The following is a 24,304-nucleotide window of genomic DNA, read 5'->3' on the forward strand; positions in this document are numbered from 1 at the left end:
ATGTACACATTATCCAAGATACCAGTTGCATTCTAAATCACCTGACTCTGAATTCCAGTCTCTGTAATTTTTTTTTCTTTCTTATATCTGGGGGCATAGTATCCATAGCTTTGTTCATTTAATAGTCAGGAGCCCTGGCATATAGTGATAAAATGATTGGCTTAGTCAGACATTACCTACTATTCAGAGACCTAACGAACCACGGCCCACAGGGGGAAGGAAATATGGTGGAGAGGTTTGTGACTTTAAGGACACAGTTCTATCCAGAAGATTTAGGATCTAAGAGATCTTTTTCTCTCTTGTGCTGACAAAACTCTGAATCAAGTGAGGCTATTGGTGAAGGACAAGCAGCCACCACCATCCAAACACAAGGCTCAGGGGAAAAGGACAGACAAAGGTCACCTGAAGAGCAATACAAGCCTCTGAGGAGTAAGAGAAACTGGCAACAAGTGTGAGGCAGAGTCTCGGGGGAGAAGCAAACATCTGAGATTAAAGTGTTCTCAATTTGTGTCAGTTTATACTTTAGGAGAACTGATACGAACTTTGAATTTCTGGGTGGATGAATATGAATATCTATAGGAACAGGAATAGTCCTAACAGATTATTCCCTTGCTAACTGAAATCTCAGAAAAATAGCCCATGAAGGAATTCAGGATGAAATGCCTCCCTCACAGGTTGACTTTTCTCTCCCAGTTTTCCAGCTCATCCCAGTAGGGAGCCAGGTTTGGAGATGGTTTCTTTTCCTCTAACAGCAGTATTGGATGGAGAGTGTGTGTGGCTACTGGGCCATTCAGAACAGAAGTGGTAGCAGTCTGTGTGGTCAGGATTAAGAAAACAAAATGGATCCTAGAGGTAAAATTACTTAAGAAAGAAAGGGCCTGGCAGAACAGTCTCCTTGGTATATTTGCAAAGAAAAGAGAGGGGAAAAAAAATGGAAGAGTTCCAAAAAATTACACATCAGACCTGAATCTATATTCTTGTAAACACTGAGGAAATGATCTTTACTTTAGCCAAAGGTCAGCAGGCAACCAACTCAGGGTCTGAATGTAAACAATTCTAATCCAAGTCTGTGAAGTAGTTTTAAAAAGAATAAAGGACAAAGAAAACAGGAGACTTCTCTAGAGAAGAAAGAAGGAAGAAGCCTGGGGTGCAGGCTTCTGAGTAAGGGCAATAGAATTTACCTGCTGGAGGAACAGATTTTCAGAGGGTGTGTGTGTTGGGGGGGGGGGGTCATAATTAAGGTCATCTCATAGGTCTAGATGGAAATTGCCTCTGGTGAACGCAGAAAGTAAGGGAAAATAAGTCAACTCCAATTTCAGCCCCCTCCTAACACAGGTCTGCATCTTGAAGTTTCAAAAAAAAGTATCCACTCCTCCTCAGAGTTTAAAAATAATAGTAATCAGTTCAACTTCCCAGACAAGCAGAGGCTGGATTAATGATTAAGAGAAACCAAAAGGATTAAATATCTGACCTGGGAGAATTTTCCTCTGCATCCAAAATGTCAAAGCCATCTCTTTCCTTTCAAAAAGAACTTCTCCCTCTGGGACAAACACCCATTCAGCTTCTATTTTTCACTCACATTCTTCCTTCAGATCCGTCAGGGGTCCACAGTCTAAACGTCCTGAGAGGAACAAGCAGGGTTTCAGCTCACCTTTCCAAGTGCTGCCTGGGGCTCTCAAAGCAGCAGCACCCCAGCCGTTCTCACGCCTGTGGCTGAGTCCAGCAACTCCTTGGGCTGCCCCGGCAGTAACCGGCCTCCACCTCCGTCCTACAGGTGCCTAGAGGAAGGAGGAGGGCATTGGTTGGTGGAAACCAGGAAATGTGTGACATCACAGGAGCCTCGACAGATAAAACATTGCTGGGACCTTAGTTATTCAAACATTCAATAGGTCCCGCCCACCTGTCATTCACCTGAATACCTGCGAGCAGGTAGGTGGCGTCTCTGGGTGGACAAATGAATCAGTTAGAGCAATTTGCCAACTGGAATTTACTTTCTTTCCTGCATGGCACGTGTCCAGCCCCAAGGACAGATCTGAATTTCTATGCCTGGTTGCTTCCTGGGCCCCTCCTCCCACCCCCTTCCAATAGTAGACTATAAAAGAGTTAAAAAGAAAGTTTATTTACTTTTATCATTTTGACAGCTTTCAAAAAATTGAAGTATAGTTGATTTGCAATGTTATTTTAGTCTCTATATTTTATTCCATTTAAAGTTCTTACAAAATCACAGCCATATTTCCCTGTGCTGTACAATATATCTTTTTTTCTTATTTATTTTATATATACTGGTTTTTACCTCTTAGTCCCCTACACTTAGGGCTTCCTTGGTGGCTCAGATGGTAAAGAATCCACTTGCAATGTAGGAGACCTGGGTTCCATCCCTAGGTTGGGAAGATCCCCTGGAGAAGGGAATGGCTACCCACTCCAGTATTCTGGCCTGGAGAATTCCATGGACAGAGGAACCTGGGGGACTACAGTCCATGGGGTTGCAGAGAGTCGGACATGACTGGTTGGACACAACTGAGTGACTTTCACTTTTCCCCTACCCCGTCTTACCCCTCCCCTTTTCCCTCTCCCACTGGTCATCACTAGTCTGTTCATTTATCTTTTAGATTTCACATGTGATAACCTAGGATGTTTAAATAAAAAAACAGTCACTTAATGAGCATGAAAAGGAACTGTGTGAAGATTGAATGCTTGGAAAATATCTGAGATTTATTCCTGAATGCTTTTCTGAATGTCATCCATTTGGATCCCAAGTGCTTCTTTGTTCAAATTTAATAAATGAGAGGTGACATTTCAAATTCATTAAAAAAAAATCCAAATATGATGCTTCTCAGAACTTTCAGAGTCAAGTTTTCAAACACTCCCTGACTCCCTGCCCCAGCAGTTCATCCCATGTTCAGGAGTTTGTGAAACTTCAGTCACTTCCTAGCTTGATGGTCTGGCAGCTAGAAGTCACACGGAGGTTACAGTTCACCGCAGACCTGCAATTAGGAGCAATTTACATGATTCAGATTGGAATGATAGTACAGTAATAAAGTGGCGTTGTCAGCTGATTAGAGCCAGGAAGGGGGAGTCAGGGTTATTTCTGTCCCAAGCATGGTGTGTGACCCTGGGCAAGTCATTGTGTTGCCTCAGCTTTTCCAGCAGCAAAAGACAGGAACTCTACAACTCAGCCGGTGTGGCAGCAGCACCTGCGAGTATTGCGTCTGCCTCTTAAACCCTCTGGCATCTTTCGAAGGATTGTCAACAGCTTCTATCATTGCATTTTAACGTCATGTATTTCTATGGCCCCAGTCCAGCATCTCTTGACAGTTTATTCACTCTCTGGAATGTACTACCTGGGGAAAACGTGGGTTCTCCCTCCCAGATAGATGGCCTACTTGCCCAGAGAGCTAGACTCTATTTTTTCCCTGGAAGGAGAAAAAAATGTTGAAATTCTGATTTTTCCTCTTATTCTGTCTCCCTCTTCCCTCTCTCTCTGTTTTAAGTTAACTTTTACTGGAGTATAGTTGCTCTACAATGCTGTGTTCCTTTCTACTCTACTCCCTCTTCTCTTGATACTGTTAATCCTTTGATTTCATACATTCTAACACTTTACCTCTTCAGAGGTTTTTGGATTGGGCTGGTGGGTTGGTGTTTTGACTGAGGGGGAGGGGTAGAGGAAGAAAAATAAATAGGAGGGGGAAGGGAGGAAGGTGTTGACTCCAGTCTCTAGTTCTCCACATTGACTGGGTGCTGCCAGTCATCCGATACCTTGTAAAACAACCAGGGAGGGAAGGAGGAAAAATTCTAGTCACGGGCCTGCAGGGCAGGCTCTGCATATTTCTCTTGCAATAGAGCTGGGTCCTCTCCCAAGCTGTCCCTGGCTGCTCTCACGAGCTGTCCCTGGCAGCTCTAGACCACCGTCCCCACCTGGGAACTGCCTGCACTTCGTAGAGAGCTGGAAGCTTAAAAAAAAAATTCCCCATTCACGTTTTCATCCAATAGAAACTATGGTAGGTGTGGCTACTCCTTTATTATTAACAACGATTATATAAAAAGAATAAGGCAGCAAAGTCTTTTATATATTTGCCGGTGTTTCAGGAATAAGTACTGGTCCACTGGTTTGATACTCAACTAAGAAACACCTGCAAAACAGGGTTCTATGCTGGCTTGAGTGTCCCCCGAGACAGGAGGAGGGGCAGGGCCAGCCGCCAGCCTCATGAATCATCCAGGCCCGCCTACAGCTGCCTTCCATGTGTGACAATCACCTTTGAAGGCGGCAGGTCCCACCAGGTAGGGGGAAGCCACAAGGCTTCCCTGGTGGCTCAGAGGGTCAAGTATCTGCCTGTAATGCAGGAGAGCCGGGTTCAATCCCTGGGTTGGGAAGAAACCCTGGAAAAGGAAATGGCAATCCTATGGACAGAGGAGCCTGGCGGGCTACAGTCCATAGGGTCTCAAAGAATGGGTCATAACTGAGCAGCAAACACTTTCACAGAAAATATAGTAAAAGGAGGAGAAAGATTTCTGGGGAAAAGCATTTTCAGGAAGTGACAAGTCCTTGAGGTTAAGGGCTTCAGAGACACACAGCATTCTGCTCCTGTGGTTTGATGAATAAAAATTGAGAAAAGAAGTTCAACCAGGAGTACAGATCACGGTCAATAAAGCAAAAAGAGTGGAGAAGTGTGCAAAAGACAAAGGAAAAATAGGCCATTTGACTTGGTGCTCTTGGATTTAGAATAATCTTTGAAGTTTCAAAAAAATCAGTGTGGGCTTCACTATTCCATTAGGGCTGTTGTGTTATTATGGAAATATGTCTCAAATACTGGTGAAAAGATATACATAATAAACATAAAAAACTACCATTGACTAAGTGCTTAGCTGGTGCTACTCACTGTTGTGAGCACTTTTTACAACGACACTGAGTTACGTACTATTTGTGTAGACAACTGGAAAGGCACAGAGATATTGAGAACATGCTAAAGGCCAGCACGGCCAACAAGTGACACGGCCAGAGCAGTTTCATCCACTGGGGAAAAATGTGGAAAGGGTTTGATTCATGTTCCCTGGCAACTTCCTGGGCACTAATCAAAGTTCTTACCCATCCTCTATTTAGAAGGAAGTGCCTTGTAGAAGTAGCCCTGGGAAGCATAGTTTCTGGGAAGGACTATCTCTAATTACAAAAGAATTGTTAATCTGGTTTATATATTGAGGATGAAGATGGATACGTTTATACACGTATTTGTGAGAAAACACACCAGGAAATCCATCATCCCTGAGTGCATCCTCAAAATCATATTTTGGGTTCTGTCAAACCAACCCCAAGAAGGGAAAGCCAGCTTGAGGGGCCCCTCCAGAGGGATCAGTTGTAACTCTCTATGACATCTTTTATGGTTATCTCTTTCTAAAACTTTAATGGTTTATCCCTTAAAAGCTGCAAATGTTATCAGAAGGGCCATAAGAGCCTAGAACTTTATATAATGGGATAATACGAGACGATGTAAAATTAAGTTCCAACGCAACCTCTACCAAGTTAGACAGTTTAGACCAGGTTTGGCAAGTACTAGACACACACTGCTCCTATACCATTCTCATCATTATTGCTAGAAGGCCTTCAGCTCAGAGGTAACCTAGGAATCTTCAAGACAGAGGTCCAAGCACAGCAACAATTTCTATCCTTGATTTGATAGTAAGTGGGAGGATAACCAGGAAAGGATAAGATTGGTGTTAGCTGGTGTCATTAGGCAAGATTTCATGGAGAATGGAACATGAATTAGACCTTGAAGGATATAGGGAGATAGTTGAGAGGGGCAGACAAATCCAGGCAGGGGCCTTCCTTGGTGGCTCAGTGGTAAGGAATCCGCCTGCCAATGTGGGAGAAATGAGTTTGATCCCTGATCCAGGAGGATCCCACCTGCCTTGGAGCAACTAAGACCATGTCTGCAGTAAGAGAAGCCACCACAGTGAGAAGCCCACGTACCACAGCTAAAGTGCCCCCTCCCTCTCTCTCAAACTGGAGATAAGCCTGTGCAGCAATGAAAACAAAGAAAAAAAAAGCCAGTGCAGACAGCAGGTGGAGACAGGGGTGATCACAGCCTGTGAGTGCTGGGGAGGAAGGTGTGAGTGGAAACAAGGCAAAAGACAAGACAATAGAGTGTTCATCCTGCTGGGGTGAAGAGGAGCCATCCTCTGCTCGGTTTGCACGGGAAAGGTGGACCAGATGATAAAGAACCTCAAGGGCTGACTCTTCAGGTCTTCACATGACTTCTGGCTACTTGTTTCATGATGATTAAATAGCAAAAGGCAGAAAGAAAAAAAGGAATGGAGGAAGGGAGGAAGGGAGGGATGGAAGGGAAGAAGGAAGAGAGAAAGAAAGGAGGGAAAGAATGAAGGAAGGGAGGAGGGAAAGAGGGAAGAAGAAAGAGAAAAAAATTCAGCATCTTGGGCATGGGTCATTTATTCAGAGCAACAGTATTTTCAGAGTTGAGTTAAACTTCCACGATATGCCATTTCAGCTACTATGTGATCATCTTTCTCATTAGAAGCAAGCCTCCTTAGCAGCCAACATATCCTGTAAATTTTGTTCTTTGGAGAGACGGATGGAACGCATTAGAAAGCTCTCTGAACTCAAGGTTGGGCCTGTCCTAGTTAGGCAGCCAGCTCAATTGGGCTTTTTGATTAGTCTGAATTCTTTTATGTATCTTGACAGGGAAATCTATGGGGGAAAGGAGGTCTGTTTTTCAAAGCTCTTTCCTTCTAGATCACCACAATGAAGGTTGGCATTCTCAAGGATTCTTCCTGGCAGAAAACTATTGTAAGACATTCCTGGAAAAGAACTGTTGTTAAGACAGTACCTCAAGATTTGTTAGAATTACTTTGCCCCTGTTGGCTTCCTTTTTTTTTTCATAGCATATTTGTAGGGTTGTCTAAGATGACTGACTGCCACAACAAAAATGAACAAATTCCATCTGGTTTTAATAAAATGCTATATACTTTAGCTGAAAGTACATAGCATTATGAGATGGAATTGCTATACACATTCCATCATGTTGGCCTCAGTTTCTTTTTTGAACTAGCTTCAGTTCAGTTCAGTCGCTGAGTCGTGTCCAACTCTTTGCGACCCCATGAATCGCAGCACGCCAGGCCTCCCAGTCCATCACCAACTCCCGGAGTTCACTCAAACTCACGTCCATCGAGTCAGTGATGCCATCCAGCCATCTCATCCTCTGTTTTCCCCTTTTCCTCCTGCCCCCAATCCCTCCCAGCATCAGAGTCTTTTCCAATGAGTCAACTCTTTGCATGAGGTGGCCAAAGTACTGGAATTTCAGCTTTAGCATCATTCCTTCCAAAGGACACCCAGGGCTGATCTCCTTCAGAATGGACTGGTTGGATCTCTTTGCAGTCCAAGGGACTCTCAAGAGTCTTCTCCAACACCACAGTTCAAAAGCATCAATTCTTTGGCGCTCAGCCTTCTTCACAGTCCAACTCTCACATCCATACATGACCACTGGAAAAACCATAGCTTTGAACTAGCTTAGCTCCAAATATTTCATTGGTTAATTACAATTACTTAGCATGATATGAGTAAACAGGACCCAGAAGGGCAATTACAGAAAATAATAGTAATAATCACAAATATCAGCTGATGGGATAAATGCCATCTGGTTCTGTGTATGTGGAAGAGATTGCATTTCTCTCACAAACTCACAGCCCATGTGTAGTCTGGTTTGCAGATGAGCTTCTAGGATACTGGATGGATTTACAGTTTGGGGGCAGACACTGCTCCAGGTTGTGTGCTTTGGAGGTAAGAGGGAGTACATTAGCCATTGGAGGTGGCACATATTTGGTGAAGATTTCCTCCATGGGCCTGCAGCCAGTGCATTCTTCTTTAGTAGGAAAAAAAAAAAAGACTTCATTGTTGCTCCTTCTATAAATGTTACAAGGCCTATATTCCACAACTGTAAATATCTGTGTTTATATGACTCCATTCTTGCATAAACCTGGTGGATTATTTAATTTTTTTGCTGATGGTTGTTGATATTTTGAAGGTTGTTGTGTCTGTTTTTCTTGGTTCCATCACATTTGTGTGTTAGCTGCTCAGTCATGTTCAGCTCTTTGCAACTCCATGGACTGTAGACCACCAGGCTTCTCTGTCCATGGAATTTTCTAGGCAAGAATACTAGAGTGGGTTGCCATTCCCTTCTCCAGGGGATCTTCCCATATACCTATTAAAATCAACCCAATGTGTGTGTGTGTGTGTGTGTGTGTGTGTGTGTGTGCGTTACTCAATCATGTTGGACTCTTTGCAACTGCATGGACTGTAGCCTGCCAGGCTCCTCTGTTCATGGGATTCTCCAGGCAACAACACTGGAGTGGGTTGCCATGCCCTCCTCCAGCGGATCTTCCTGACCCAGGGATTGAACCCAGGTAGCCTACGTTGCAGATAGATTCTTTACCATCTGAGCCATGAGGGAAGCCCAATTGACCCAATACCATATGTCAAAAGTGTAAAATGTTGCCTCTCCTTTTGAACTTTGATGTCATTCTAAAGGAGTCCATGTCCTTGTGGATGACCCCTCTACATCCTTGACCCCACCCACTCTAAGGACACTCTATTCCTCTGAAACTGCCTATTTTCAGGGCTGCCGCTTGCATTTTCTTATCATCCCAAAATCTTACATTTCAAAAAAATCTGAGAATGTTACTCTCTTCTATATTCTTTTAACTGTTCAGATTTTCCACTCCCCTATCAAATTTTGCTTTCCTCTCTGAATGGATTGTATTCCTGGTTCTTGACTTCTAGAGCTCACCCAAGAGTATCTCTCTCTTCTGTTTTCACTTCAAGCTTGTCTGACCCAGGTCCCACTTCCTTGCCTGTATCTTCAACTTCCCAATGGCCTGGCGGAACCAGGGCTCCAGCCTTCTCTCTTCCTATAAGCATGAGGTTTGGAGCCACTGTATCCATACATCTGCAATGCCAGCCCCTCTAGTTGGTCTCTTCAGCAGTCCTGGTCCACCATGTCTCTTCTCTGCGGTCAGCCCACCTGCAGTCCATTTGCCTGGCCTGGCACACCAGGCTTGACATGACCCTGGGCCCTGCCTGCCTATCATACCTCAGCAACATCTCTATATCCTTTCCACCCTCAGAATACTGCCCGTGCCCCAGCCCCCATGCCCTAGTAACACTGTGTTAAAGGGGTCTGCCCTTGCCCCTCTCTCCACCCCAACATTTCCACAAGAAAGTGGTTTCCAAAGAAAACTCCAGCCGTACATCGCCCTTCACTCACTCTGCCCCCTGCAAGTCCTTCAGTGAAAAAATAGGAAAGAACAACGGGCCAGCTCAGCTGCACTCCTCCCTTGGCTGTCTTGGGAGTTTTCCTCTGCCGCTCCATATGCTGAGTCTTCCCAGGGCAGGCTTCTATTTGAGAAGACATCATGCCCAGATCTGCCCGGGCTGGGTGCCTTCAAGCTCTTTTTACCTTGTTCCAGGTCTTGTTCTCCAACTTAGCTATTACCATTTGAAAGGTGATATTTTGGCCTCAGTAATTACTCTTCAATTTTTCTCTAATTATTCCAAACTCAGGTGGGAAAGGGAAGCACTATTTGTTGGGGTCCCTCTTAGATACCCAAGAAAACCTGAATGTGATTCCCATAACAACCAGAGTCTCTCACTGCTAGGCTCTTACTCATGCAACACCACCCTAACAATTCTTATTCATCTAGCATCACCTGCATTGATGTGGTGCACTTTTAAATGTTCTCTTACAGGATCCTGGAAGAAACCCCAGGAGCTAACTCTACTTAACAGGTGAGGAGACTGAGTCTGTTAGAGGTAAAGTAACTTGTCCAAATTGCCCAGTGGGTCACAGGCAGACCTGACACTCAGGTATTTCTCCTCCCTCAGTTTGGGAAACTCCTACTCCATCTTCAGGGCTCAGCATAAGTGCCACCTCCTTTATAGAACCTCTCCTCACTTTCCCAAGCAGACATCCACACCTGTGCTGTGCTCACTGCATGCCCTACTCAGGCAGTTATTATCCTGATTACAATTTTTAAAATTATATAATATTATTTTATAATTTTATATATTTATATAATATTTAAAATTATCTTCTCTCTAGATAGTCAGCTAGGGAACATGACTTCTCATAGACCTGCAGGACTTGGCCCAGTGTCTGGAAGGAACACAGCCCGGTGCCTTCAACAGACATTAGTCAAAAGAACTAAAGGTGAGTGTAAAGCAAGTGGGTGAATGAGGGAATCCTCATTGTTAGGTCACCTCTGGGAGGATCCCTTCCTTTTCCTAGAAGTCTAAGTCTATGGACTTTAGAAAGGAGACTACCTTTATTACACATAATTTTCACAGTAATGCCACCACCTAGACCTCCATGATTCATTCATTCAGATATTCAAAAAACACATTAAACTGTTGATGTCTAGTCACTGTCAAGGATGAGAAGAATCTCAGTTTTCAGGAACTCCTCATCCATGAAGAAGCAGAGTTAAAGACAGAGGATTAAAGCCCAAGGTGGAGACTGCCAGGTATTCAGACAGTTATAGGAAAGAGGAAGGGTGGCTTGTTTCTTCTCATTTAAAAGATTTAAGTTGTTAAAAACTTCTGCCCAAGGTCGCCCCACTGATAATGACAGAGCTTACACTGGGGTGCAGGTCCATTTTAGCGCCCGTGACCTTCCCAGGCCCACATGGCGTTGCCCTGGCCCTTTGCCAAAAGGGGGCCCGTGAGAACAGGGACCCATTGGGCCTCTAGGTTTGCTTCAGAGAACCTGAGTCTTCCTGGTGGTGGTGGTTTAGTCACGTGGTCATGTCCTGCTCTTCTGACCCCATGGACAGTAGCCTGCCAGGCACCTCGGTCCATGGGATTTTCCAGGCAAGAATACAGGAGTGGGTTGCCATTTCCTTCTCCAGGGGATCCTCTTACACCTTAATGACTTTCACAAATGTAGATGTGGCTTATCTTGAGTGGGTAGAAAAACTGTGCCTCAAATGTGGTCTTGGAGTTTCATGCTCACAGTCAGGATTGGCTGGTACCTTGGGAAGAACTTAAAAAGACCTGTGCTCTCATGTGACAGTAACATCTGTAGCTATTTAGATGAAATTTCTTTCAAGTGGAATTGACAATGTTGGCAAACCTTTATTAAAGATCCCCACCTTAAACTTCATAAGCTTTCAGTGTTGCATAATTTAAGCCCCACTTAATTCTACTTTCTGTATATTCAGTCCTCAGTGAATAAGACCAAAGGACCATTTTCTTCACAAAACCTCCTTATACTTGCTGTCTTTTATGTTGTCTAATAGAGTGCTCTGTCCAGGCCTGAGAGCCCAACTTCTTCAAACTTCTTCCTGATAAAGTTAAAATGTCACAATAACTAATAATGTACAGTGACTCATAGATACACACCCAAAATGGCCCAATAAGAGATGGCGTGGAAAAGACAAAAACAAGAGGCAAAACATGCTGCTGATCCCTTTGGGTGTTATAAGCATAGAAGAAGCCAACGTCTAGATGGAGAAGTGTTTTCTTTCCCAGTGAAATTTTGCCTCCATCCAAGAGAGGGCAGGTCCTCAAAAACAGGGTTCACTGCCAAGAATCCAGTCCTTCAGTTCTCCAAAGTCAAATATAAGAAAGAATATCTTGAAAACTACTCACCATTAATGGAGAGACAGCTGTTAACCTTCCAACAGAATCTCAGCAAGGGGCAATTCATTTGGCTTTTCTCAAATCACAAGCAGGTGAAGATTTTCCTTCTCAACTTGGACAATGAACCTGGATGACTGCCTCTCTTTTCAGCTCTTCTTAGAGATGAATTTCCCTGGGCACCTGCCGCTAAGCCATGATGAGGGGTCTGGAGTAAGTAAGGGCACTTCCTTGTGGCCGTAAAGCCACAACAAGGTGGAGCCATGGACACAGGCTCGGGTGACGTGGACAAAGGCATTTCCATGGCCAGTCCTGGTACCTCTGGCCCTAGGAGCTGCTGCTCTTCCCAAGGCCAGCATAGAAACTGCACTTCCAGTTGAAGTTTAGATGATCACAGAGTACTGAATAGTTTCCCCTCCTACAAGTCATGAGAATGTGGAGTTGTTATCACTGTGGACTTATCCTCGAGTCCTCCACCCCTGGATGGCTCATCTAATCCTGCACTGGAAATGCTGAACTCAACTGCAACCAAGTGCCAAAGTACAGGTGAGACAGCAGGAACTCATTCTCTCTAGGGTATGAGAATGTCTGAAACATGCCTCTACTTAATTTTCAAATCCATTCAGCTTAATTCCATGAATATTTATAGAGAGTAAAGAGCTAGAAAGGGTTTGATTTAGGTCATACCTGAATGGTCTAGTGGTTTTCCCTATTTTCTTCAATTTCAGTCTGAATTTGGCAATAAAGAGTTCATGATCTGAGCCACAGTTAGCTTCCTGGTCTTGTTTTTGTTGACTGTATAGAGCTTCTCCATCTTTGGCTGCAAAGAATATAATCAGTCTGATTTCAGTGTTGACCATCTGGTGATGTCCATATGTAGAGTCTTCTCTTGTGTTGTTGGAAGAGGGTATTTGCTATGACCAGCACATTTTCTTGGCAAAACTCTATTAGTCTTTGCCCTGCTTCATTTCATATTCAAAGGCCAAATTTGTCTGTTACTCCAGGTGTTTCTTGACTTCCTACTTTTGCATTCCAGTCCCCTATAATGAAAAGGACATCTTTTTTGGGTGTTAGCTCTAAAAGGTCTTATAGGTCTTCATAGAACCGTTCAACTGGGTTCAACCATTCAAATGGGCCTTAGAAAGCATCACTACGAACAAAGCTAGTGGAAGTGATGGAATTCCAGTTGAGCTATTTCAAATCCTGAAAGATGATGCTGTGAAAGTGCTGCACTCAATATGCCAGCAAATTTGGAAAACTCAGCAGTGGCCACAGGACTGGAAAAGGTCAGTTTTTATTCCAATCCCAAAGAAAGGCAATGCCAAAGAATGCTCAAACTACTGCACAATTGCACTCATCTCACACGCTAGAAAAGTAATGCTCAAAATTCTCCAAGCCAGGCTTCAGCAATATGTGAACCGTGAACTTCCAGTTGTTCAAGCTGGTTTTAGAAAAGGCAGAGGAACCAGAGTTCAAATTGCCAACATCCACTGGAACATAGAAAAAGCAAGACAGTTCCAGAAAAACATCTATTTCTGCTTTATTGACTATGCCAAAGTCTTTGACTGTGTGGATCACAATAAACTGGAAAATTCTGAAAGAGATGGGAATACCAGACCACCTGACCTGCCTCCTGAGAAATCTGTATGCAGGTCAAGAAGCAACAATAAGACCTGGACATGGAACAACAGACTGGTTCCAAATAGGGAAAGGAGTTCGTCAAGGCTGTATATTGTCATCCTGCTTATTTAATTTCTATGCAGAGTACGTCATGAGAAATGCTGGGCTGGAAGAAACACAAGCTGGAATCAAGGTTGCTAGGAGAAATATCAATAACCTCAGATATGCAGATGACATCACCCTTATGGTAGAAAGTGAAGAGGAACTAAAAAGCCTCTTGATGAAGGTGAAAGAGGAGAGTGAAAAAGTTGGCTTAAAACTCAACATTCAGAAAATGAAGATCATGGCATCCGGTCCCATCACTTCGTGGGAAATAGATGGGGAAACAGTGGAAACAGTGTCGGACTTTATTTTGGGGGGCTCCAAAATTACTGCAGATGGTGACTGCAGCCATGAAATTAAAAGACGCTTAGTCCTTAGAAGGAAAGTTATGACCAACCTAGATAGCATATTCAAAAGCAGAGACATTACTTTGCCAACAAAGGTCCGTCTAGTCAAGGCTATGGTTTTTCCTGTGGTCATGTATGGATGTGAGAGTTGAACTGTGAAGAAAACAGCATCAAAGAATTGATGCTTTTGAACTGTGGTGTTGGAGAAGACTCTTGAGAGTCCCTTGGACTGCAAGGAGATCCAACCAGTCCATTCTGAAGGAGATCAACCCTGGGATTTCTTTGGAAGGAATGATGCTAAAGCTGAAACTCCAGTACTTTGGCCACCTCATGTGAAGAGTTGACTCATTGCAAAAGACCCTGATGCTGGGAGGGATTGGGGGCAGGAGGAGAAGGGGACGACAGAGCATGAGATGGCTGGATGGCATCACCAACTCGATGGACGTGAGTCTGAGTGAACTCCGGGAGTTGGTGATGGGCAAGGAGGCCTGGCGTACTGCGATTCATGGGGTCGCAAAGAGTCGGACACGACTGAGCGGCTGAACTGAACTGAACTGAAGAGCTAGAAGCAGTGATCCACAGGCCCTGGGTCACTAAGTTCCCCATTTGCCCTGTTGTAATTTGAGGCTTTGTCAATATCAGTACTGGCTATCAGCCTAGGGTGGCTAGACTGGTCCTTCCAGCTCATCCTGTCCCCCTGAAGCAGCATGGTTTACTTGGCAAGGGAGAGGCTGCCCTTCCAATCCTTTCTCCCATTTTCTCTGAGTTGCCCCAGAGGCTGACTGAAAGCATGTCTTTGGCAAGTCCTTCCACAGGTGTATTCCCACCTCCGTGTTGGGTGACTCTCATTAAAGTGTCTCCCCAGGGTGGCCAGTCCTTCTCAGTGATTTGGTGCACCACCCATCCATAAACTCACAGCTGTGATTTTGGAGTGTGTGTGGCAGCAAGCCAGGTGGACCTCAGGATGCTTATTCTTCAATATCATGTTGCTGTAGGGTTTTGGCAGAGGGGGCAGCAGTTATGTTGGGCATGTCCTGTCCTCATCTCTGCCACAAGAGAACACTGCACACACTAACTCCTATGAACTTGACGTTGGAAAAAGATCTGTGACTCTTTGGTCTATCCTCTACTTAAGGTAGCATCTTCTCCAGAATAAATGAACCAGGAACCACATGCCAGAGTTCACCAAGAGGTCTGTTCCAAGTTTCAGTCTTTTCTAAACTGATTGCTATTATTTCTCCCTGCCCTGCTCCACCAGTCCCTCTCCTACAAATCTTCCTGTTCGAATACTACCTACTCTCTTCACTCCTGCTTAAACGGCTGACTTCTGTTAGCACTGTTATCCTCCCCTGGAAGCGATCATATGAGATTGCATAAAAAAACAAAAGTAGATCCTTATTGGGAAGCTGTAGAAATCTGCTGGTGGGATGGGAAGAGGAACAGAGTAAGAAACAGCAATCAAGGTCTGTTAATGCGCATGCCCAAAGAAATGGAGAGGAAGTTACCCTCCATAGTGATACAGGGATGGTTTCAAATATAACAAACTACTCTATTGTCTGTGACTGTGATACCACCATTAGGAGTTAGTCTGGGTCTTGTGAGAAACAGATGCCAGGATGAGGCTAAGCACACAAGGATTTAATTAGGGAAGATACCTGTATGAGGGATAATGGGACAGGAGCTGAGAAAATTTGGGAAAGCATGTGGAGGAGCTTAATGATATCTTTATTGAATAGATGGATAGATGAATGAATGAACAAAGTATTGGGTTGGCCAAAATGTTTTTCCATAAAATTTTTTGGCCAGTTAAATATAGTTGGGAAAGGGAAGGAGAAAGAAGCATCTGGGTATAAAATGATATGAATTAGCAGAGTTGTTATTAAGTTGTAGGCAGGGTAGGTATTCAGCTGGTGTACACCATGGGGCTGTAGTGGGTCCTTACTCCTAACATCTCTAATGATTGGTCAGGTCTATCCAGATTGGTTGATGCCTCTGCTGTACTGATTACTAAATATTTTGAAAATCGACCCAATTATACGGACAATCATATTTGCCTAGAATATTTGGCAATGTTTTCACAAATGGAAAGTAAGTTATTTCTGATGGCCATTCACTGCAACATGGGGCCTCCACACGTATTAACAATTCTCACAGATGGTGGTAGTGCTGAAGTCAGGGGAGCTGCTCAAATCCATTTGTTGTTCTATGAATTTGGTGGAGGGCTATTTATCACTTGAGGCTATGTCCATTCCAAGTTTCTGATGAGCTGCTGATTTTTGCTCTACTCTCCCTAGGAAAGAATTTATATTACTTTTCCCTCACCCTCCCACTAAAAATATACCAGCAACTACTGCTGGTGGACTTCTCTGTTCTCTTATCATAAGCCCAGGACATCCTCCTTAAACTGGAGAGTGTTTGAAGAAAAAATAAATGGAGACCAAATGATATGTGACCTGTTGTTAAAGTTTTTATACTTACAACATACTGAAGTAATGGGGGTATTTGGGGGCAAACTGATAAACTGTCTAGACTTAAGCAGGAATAGCAGAGCCCACGTGGATGTAGGAGCTGGAGAGAGGGAGACGTAAGACAAAGGAACCCAGGACCCTCAGAGATTGTACCAAGGACTCTGAACTCTCGTAGGAGGTGGTACTGGGGTTCAGGCCAAGTTTAACTAGAGCTCCAAACGGCATGTGAGCATACTTCATATCCGAGGTGTACTTAGGCTAGCTGGATTTGTTATTTCTTACACCAGAAATGAATTATAAATATCAGTCCACAGGCAGAGACCGACTAATTTTTCTTTCATTTAATTCCTCGAGACTGAAAATCTGTGTTCATGTTTGGAATGGGCCTGGACCGCTTCGGTGGGAAACAGCAGGTCATGGGTGACTTCTTCCAAGAAAAGAGAGATGCACAAGCAGGAAACTTGAAAAGATGATGCTTTGGAGGTATAGAATTCTGAGGGAAGTAACATGTTTTCTTCCATGCATTTAAACTCCCCTTCCAGGGTAATGGAGTGGTGCATTTTCTGACATAGGGCACAAGCTCTCTTTCTCTCAGAGTTCTAATCATTGCTTCTCTCCTGCATGGTAATGGCTGCACCCACACCCGCTGGGCTTCCAGGTGGAGTTAGTGGCAAAGAATCTGCCTGCCAATGCAGGAGATGCAAGATTCGTGTGTTTGATCCCTGGGTTGGGAAGATCTCCTGGAGAAGGGAACGACAACCCACTCCAGTGTTCTTGCCTGGAGAATCCCCATGGACAGAAGAGCCTGGGGGGCTACAGTCCATGGGGTTGCAAAGAGTCAGACATGACTGAGCACTACTACAATACGACTATACAGCCCCTGAAAAGCATACTGTCTCTAGCTCGGAGTCTGCCCTGGCCTTCTGCTTACCTTTGGAAATGGCCCCTGTTGGTAAGCTGTTTTCAATGATTGGATTTGACAATGGTGGAGTAGAAGGTAGGAGAAAGCCTTCCTCATGGTTCAGGTCTATGGAAGGCAGATAAGAAAGATCAGACTTCTCATGAGAAAGGAATAAAGCTTAAGGCTGCAGAGGAATATCTTTAAAATGCTAGAAGGGGAAAATTGTCAATCCCAAATTCTATAGCAAATATGAAGGGAAATTGAGACTTTTCAGAAAAACAAAGACCTAGATCATTCATTACTAACAGACATGAACTATAAGAAATTTTAAAGGGATTTCTTTAGGCAGAAGGAATATGATATGAGACAAAAACTTGGACTTACACAAAAAATGAAGGACACTGGAAATTGTAAGAATGAACTGACTACAGAACTCAGTACACTTTAATGTCATTTTGGGAACACACCTGTAATCCAATCTGATTACACAGGCTACTTAATTTGCCTGAACTGCTCTGAAGGAAATCCAGCATTCTAAAGCATAAGGAGAATGGTTATTTATGTATGATTTGGGAGAAAAGGCAACCTAATTAAGGAAGAATGAGACTGAGACTAAGTTTATTAAAGGGCAAAGAAATTTTAAATTGTGCATCAAATGTAAAAATAAGTAATAGAGATAAGAAAAAATTCAAGGAAGTAAAATGAAAACCTAAAGAAGAAAAAAAGGATTACGTTTTAAAATCTATCACTTTAATAATTTGAAATTTAAAATAGAATCAGAATGATGTTTTGGTAAGGACTTCCCTCATAGCTCAGTTGGTAAAGAATCTGCCTGCAATGCAGGAGACCCTGGTTTGATTCCTGAGTCGGGAAGATCCCCTGGAGAAGGGATAGGTTACCCACTTCTGTATTCTGGCCTGGAGAATTCCATGGACAGTCCATGGGGTGACAAAGAGTTGGACATGACTGAGTGACTTTCACTTTCACTTACAATGTTTTGATACAGAGCCATCCTTAAAAACACCAAAAACTTAAATAAACCCAATATATATCTCTTTGGACTGTATTGGGCAATTCTGTAGAAAAGAAGAAATAAGGACATATATGAACTGACATATATGAATTCTTTTTGTTTACAAAATTAATTATATAGCATTTGGTATGTGCTAATTTCTATTCTAAGTACTTAAGAATATTAAATAATTTAATTCTCTCAAATACCCTATGAGGTAAATAGCATTATTATTTATGTCTTACAAACACAGTCAAGGTCATATGGTAAGTTCGAGATTGAAAGTAGACATTTTCCTCTATTCTTTGCTTTTAATCTATGTGCCATACTGCTTCCACACACAATAACTGGAGAATACCCTACATTTCAAATATAGATAATTTTCATTACTTTTTATGTGTCTATAGAACATTTATAAAGACTGATCATATAGCTGGCAAAAAAAAAAAAAGCTTCAGAAATTCAAAAAACAAAGATTTTATAGGTCACATTATCTGATCCTAATTCAATTAGTAAAAAAAAAAATTATCAAAAGATGGCCAAAAATTGTCTTCTTGAAAATGAAAAAATAGAAAACAATTGACTTGAAGAAATCAAAAGGGAAATTACTGACCTTCTTTCACTAGGAAGGCCTTTTGACTGTACAATTTTTCTACTTTAATTTTATAGAGTTGTAGAAATTTTACAGTCAAAAGGCCTTCCTTGTGAAAGAATAAAGATGAGAAGTAAAGCAACTAAGTCTACATTCTAAGAAATTAGAAAAATAACAATAAAGAATGATTAATAAACTTTGGCCACCTCATGCAAAGAGTTGACTCATTGGAAAAGACTCTGATGCTGGGAGGGATTGGGGGCAGGAGGAGAAGGGGACGACAGAAGATGAGATGGCTGGATGGCATCACTGACTCAATGGACATGAGTCTGAGTGAACTCCGGGAGTTGGTGATGGACAGGGAGGCCTGGCGTGCTGCAATTCATGGGGTCACAAAGAGTTGGACACAACTGAGCGATTGAACTGAACTGAACTGAACTGAACTGAATAAAGGTAAAATCTTAATAGAAAGGAGAAAAGTAATAAAGTATATAAATAAATTTAAAATCTTATTATATTAAAATTCTATCCACTTGATAAACAATCTAATTTTTTAAAAGGAAAAAAAGCAAAATTATAAAAGATCAGAAAGTAGAAAGATCAAATATTAAAATGACCAAGAGTATTAAAAGAGAATATAATTTAAAACTTTATGGCAACAAATTTGAAAACTGGAGAAAACATTGGGAAAGAAGAGGAAAGATTATCTATTTTTGCAGATGATATGATTGTAAAGTTAGAAAACCCAAAGGAATCTGGTAAAAATCTCCTAGATTTAAGGAGAGAATTTTGTAAAGTAGACGGATCCAAAAATATGCAAAAAACAAAAATCATTAACTTTTCTCTAGTAATAAAATAGGAATGGAAAAAAACATTCCAAGTCAACCCCTATGGAATACTTAGATACAACAAAAAAGAGGAAATAACAAAATCATACTAAAATATGTATGTAAAAGGAGAAATGGACAGACATGCCATATTTTTGGATGAGAAGACTCAATGCCATAAAAATATTCCCTCAAATTGTGTATGTATTTCACTAACACTCACAGCAAGGTGGGTATTTTGGTTTGTTAGGCTTTGGCAATTAAATAAGATGATTTTATCGTTTCTAGAAAAAAAAATGAAATACTGAAGAAAAGGTAGGTAATTTTAGAAAAGTAAGCATGGGGCGGAGACGTCCTCACCAGTTATCAGAACTCTCTAGCAGGCATTGTATTCAGATAGGTACCTTATTTGATCCCAATTTTATTGTATATCTAAAGGTACAAATAGACGAGTAAAATGCACCAGTAAAAATAGAAAGGTAAAGCAAAGCTCTTGCAAGAAGAATCTAGATTATATGTACTACATTGTGCAGGAAAAGTTTCCTGATCCAAACTGAGAAGTCAAATGCTATGAGAGAAGAGGCAGGCATATTTAACTCTGAAATTATAACTTCAAGGCAAAGCTATTGTAAAAATATCATCAACCATGGTAGGTTTGCAGAAATACATATTGTGTAGATAGTTTATTTCACTTGTATAATATACAAATATTTACTGTAATTTGACAAGAGGAATGAGAACAAACAAGTAGGAAAATGGGCATAGCATATGAATGGGTAACTCGTTGAAAAGCAAATCCAATGGCTAAGAAACACGGAAAGATGTTCAAGTTCACCCAAAGTGAGGGGAATGCAAATCAATGATGAGATGACTTCCCTGGTGGCTCAGATGATAAAGCGTCTGTCTACAATGCGGGAGACCTGGGTTCAATCCCTGGGTCAGGAAGACCCCCTGGAGAAGGAAATGGCAATCCACTTCAGTACTATTGCCTGGAAAATCCCATGGACAGAGGAGCCTGGTAGGCTACAGTCCATGGGGTCGCAAAGAGTCGGACATGACTGAGCAACTTCACTTTCACTTATCATTTTGTACCTACCAGATTTTCTAAAACTTAAAAGATCTGAAGCACTTCTTGCTGGCAGGGTTGTAGGAAAGAGATCACTTTCATAGTCAGAATGAGAAATGCTATAGCCTCTTGGGGAAGCGGTACCGCAATACCTACTAAAATTTAAAATACACATACTTTACAGGCCAGCAATATTCTTCCTGGGAAACACTCCCAATAGATGTAGTTGCTAGAACCTAAGGATTTATATAAAGTGTTTTTTTGGAAGGGGAGGATTGTTTTAGTTCTTTTTTGCAAATTGTCTCTGAAAGCTACAATGTTTCTGGCAATAGGAGAGTGATTGAATAAACTATAGGGGAGCCCTGTGGTTGAACAACAGGGCTATCAAAAAGAAGGACAGAGTTCTGCTAGTTGACAGGAAGTTTCAGAAAGTATTATTGACTGAATAAAGCACAATGCAGGAAAAATAAGGGTAATATTTTTCTGTTTTTGTCAAACAATTATCAAAAGTGCATGTGTGTGTAGGCATACATTTTATATGACTATACAGTCATCAGCGAAAGTAGGAAAGATACATATTAGATTATTAATATCAGTTATCTGTGTAGGTGGGTGGGTTGGGAACTGATATATATGCATGTAAGAGAAGAGGAAGCACCAAGTCTATAAAAAGGAAAACAAGCAAAAAGACCACCCACACAACCACACACCTATGTTTAAACTGATCTCATACATGCATTTGTGAAAATACATGAGTGTGTACTGTTCAGACATGAAGACCTCAGCCAGCCAGTTTGAAGGATTCTGTCTCCCTTAAAACTTCTTCCTTTCTAGGAACACTGGTTGTTCCATTTGTATCCCTGCACCAACACATTCCTCAGGAAAGAATTTCTGCTTCTGGGATTCCCATTCTTAATCCAAAGACTTATGAAATGCACCCCACTCTAGTATTCTTGCCTGGAAAATCCCATGAACAATGGAGCCTGATGGGCTACAGTCCATGGCATTACAAAGAGTCAGACATGACTGAGCAACTAACACACTCCTCTTGGCATAGTGTCTCATCTCAGAAACAGCACTCAGAAAGGCTCCAACATCCTTCTGGAAATGCATATCCTTTGGGGTTTCTACTTCTGTTGCTTTTTGTCTGTACTTCCTTCTGTGAAGTGACTCCTAGGTTAACCTTTGTAACTAAAGCAAATACACGATTTGGGGCTACTTCTCTAGGAGTGTCAGACCATGGTTCTCTCCCCACAACAGAGAAGCAGAAGGTGAGGGTTCTGGAAAATGACCAGTTGTTCTTTAGATCATAAGTCCAAGAACTTTAAAGATTGTCTAAATTGTGAACTTCTTCAGCATCAAATATGAGGTAAAATACCAGAAGCCAAGAAAAGGAACTGGAGCTACTATTAGTCAGCCTACGCTGTTGACTGCCCCCTGGGTGTGTACAGAACGTTTACTAGTTTTACATTCCGTGCTCCCATCTGTCCGCCTCCCTCCGCCTCCTCCTGGTGGAGCAATTTCCTTCACTTCAAAGGAAGCTCCAGGTGCAGGGAGGACCCCAGGCTGTGGCCCCGCCTCCAAATCTGGCTCCTCTTCTTAATGAAACATGTCCTCTCTTCATCTTATCCCAAGTTGACTTCTGGAGCTATTCCTCAATGCATTCATCTGCTTTTGAACTCTCAGAGTGAGGAAGAAGTGTAGTTTTCTTTTTTCCTCAAGTCATTGACCCTAACTTTGTCATGACATTTCAAACTGATGAACTGCAGAAACAGGAGGGATAATTACACATGCCACTGAAGAGAACATGACACAAGTTAAAGAGAGGTGAATGGGCTGTGGGAGGTTAGTCTTAGGCCTTTAACTTTTGGGGTGGTTTGTTATGCAGCAGTTAACTGATGCTGTGTCCAACCCCTTTGCAATATGATATGCTTCTCCCAATGAGAATTAGGGACCATGTCCCCACCCCCGTGAATCAACCTGCCCAGGTCTCAGGATGTTGTGGGAGTTCCAGAGCCTAGGCACTGAGGGGCTTGGCAGCCTCCACTCTTACCCTCCTGGGACCCTGAGATGGCCATGCTGTTAAGAAGCTCAGGCAAGTCTACTGGTGAATGAGAGGCCTTTGGAAGAGAACAGAGGCTCTCACCAATGGGCAGCACCAACTCCCTGATGTGGGAGTCAGGCCATCTCAGGCCTGGAAGCTGAAGGCAGGATCACGAGTGATCTCAGGCAAAATCCAGAGTGGGAGAGCTCAGCCAACTCCCAGAATTATGAGAAATAACAGAGGATTGTTGGTTTAGTCACTGAGTTTGAAGCAGTTTATCGTAACAGCAATAGTGATGAAGATAGACGCTTGGATATTTTAACTGAGTGTCTATCTTTTCTTTCTCTTTTTCTAGTGTTCTGTGTATAATGGGGCTCCTTTTAAATATTTTTCCTTAGAAATGTTGGGAAATACATTCTCTTCATGGATACAAATAACTCCTAAGTACCGTGCATTTAAAAGTTCCTTAGAGACAGAAGGTTCTAAAGGCAGGCAGTACGTCTTACGTGTCTGCTCTTCAGTATCCCATACCCAGAACAGCACCATATGACCCATGGATGGTCAGCATTTGTTGACCAAATTAAGTGTCTCGTGAGACACCTGCTGCCGCTTTCATCTCATTTTCTTAGTGTTTGTATGTGTCACTGAACAAATGGTGACTTGCGGGTGATTTGGCTTACCTGGACAGCCCGGCAGATGATCCCTTGTCGCTTCACTTTTCCACATAGAAAGTTCTCACAGTTGCCAGTCTGGAAGAAGTGAGCCCGTCTCCACTTGGTGGAGGAACTGATGTCATTGGACAAGACCGTTCTGACTATGGGCTTCCCTGGGAGCTTAGGTGGTAAAGAATCTGCCTGCAATGCAGGAGACCCAGGTTCAATCCCTGGTTGAGGAAGATCCCTTGGAGAAGGAAATGGCAATCCACTCCAGTATTCTTGCCTGGGAAATCCTATGGATAGAGGAGCCTGGTGGGCTTATGGTCCATGGGGTCACAAAGGGTTGGACATGACTCTGACTATAGTTACTGGTGGCAGGAGCAGCAGCTAAAGTTTATTGGCACTTATCAATATATCAGTCATCACACTATTCACTTTACATAAATTAGCTAATTGAGTCAATTAGTTCATTATTATTTCCATAAGGCAACTGAGGCACAGATGCACTTATTTATCTGCTCAAGCTAGCACAGTTACATGGTAAAGTCTTAGCTTTCCTGCTTTTAGCAAACATTCTGGCTTTTTGTAGCTAAAATGGTTACAGCAGAAAGGTTTAAACTAAAGAATATTAAACACAGTAATTTATAAAAGTTATCTAACAAGAAATCACCTATAAATGACAATCCCCAAAGTTTTAAGTATCACTGTACTTCTCATTAGTCAAGAACAAGTATTACTGACGGCATTACTGCAGTTGTACACACAAAGTTTTAAAACATATAAACTAATACAAAAAATAGCATTATATGAGAACTTGGCTTTAAGGGTATTTACACTATTTTGAAGTGACCAGCCTTATAAAATGAAATGACCAGAGAATAAGACAAGATACAATTTAAAAAAGAGCAAAGCATTTCTGAGACCTCACCTCTTGTAGGGAAGAATCTGAGTCATATTTCAAAGCTCCCTGTTTCCTTGAAGCAAAACCACAGCTTTCATGTTTGGATGTTACAGCACTAAAAGATGGCTCA

The 24,304-nt window shown here is 42.3% G+C and overlaps 1 protein-coding gene across 1 annotated transcript in view; it reads right to left on the bottom strand.

Moving 5' to 3' along the window:
• LNX1 (ligand of numb-protein X 1) overlaps window positions 1-24,304 on the bottom strand; it is a 186,362-nt gene that overhangs the window by 125,300 nt on the left and 36,758 nt on the right. Inside the window, exon 2 of the mRNA XM_027544502.1 lies at window positions 1,652-1,778. The gene's annotated coding sequence lies outside the window, so the exon portion shown is untranslated. The remainder of the gene's footprint in view (window positions 1-1,651; window positions 1,779-24,304) is intronic.

Source organism: Bos indicus x Bos taurus, chromosome 6 (assembly GCF_003369695.1).
Source record: "Bos indicus x Bos taurus breed Angus x Brahman F1 hybrid chromosome 6, Bos_hybrid_MaternalHap_v2.0, whole genome shotgun sequence".
In the NCBI taxonomy this organism is placed as follows: Eukaryota; Metazoa; Chordata; class Mammalia; order Artiodactyla; family Bovidae; genus Bos; species Bos indicus x Bos taurus.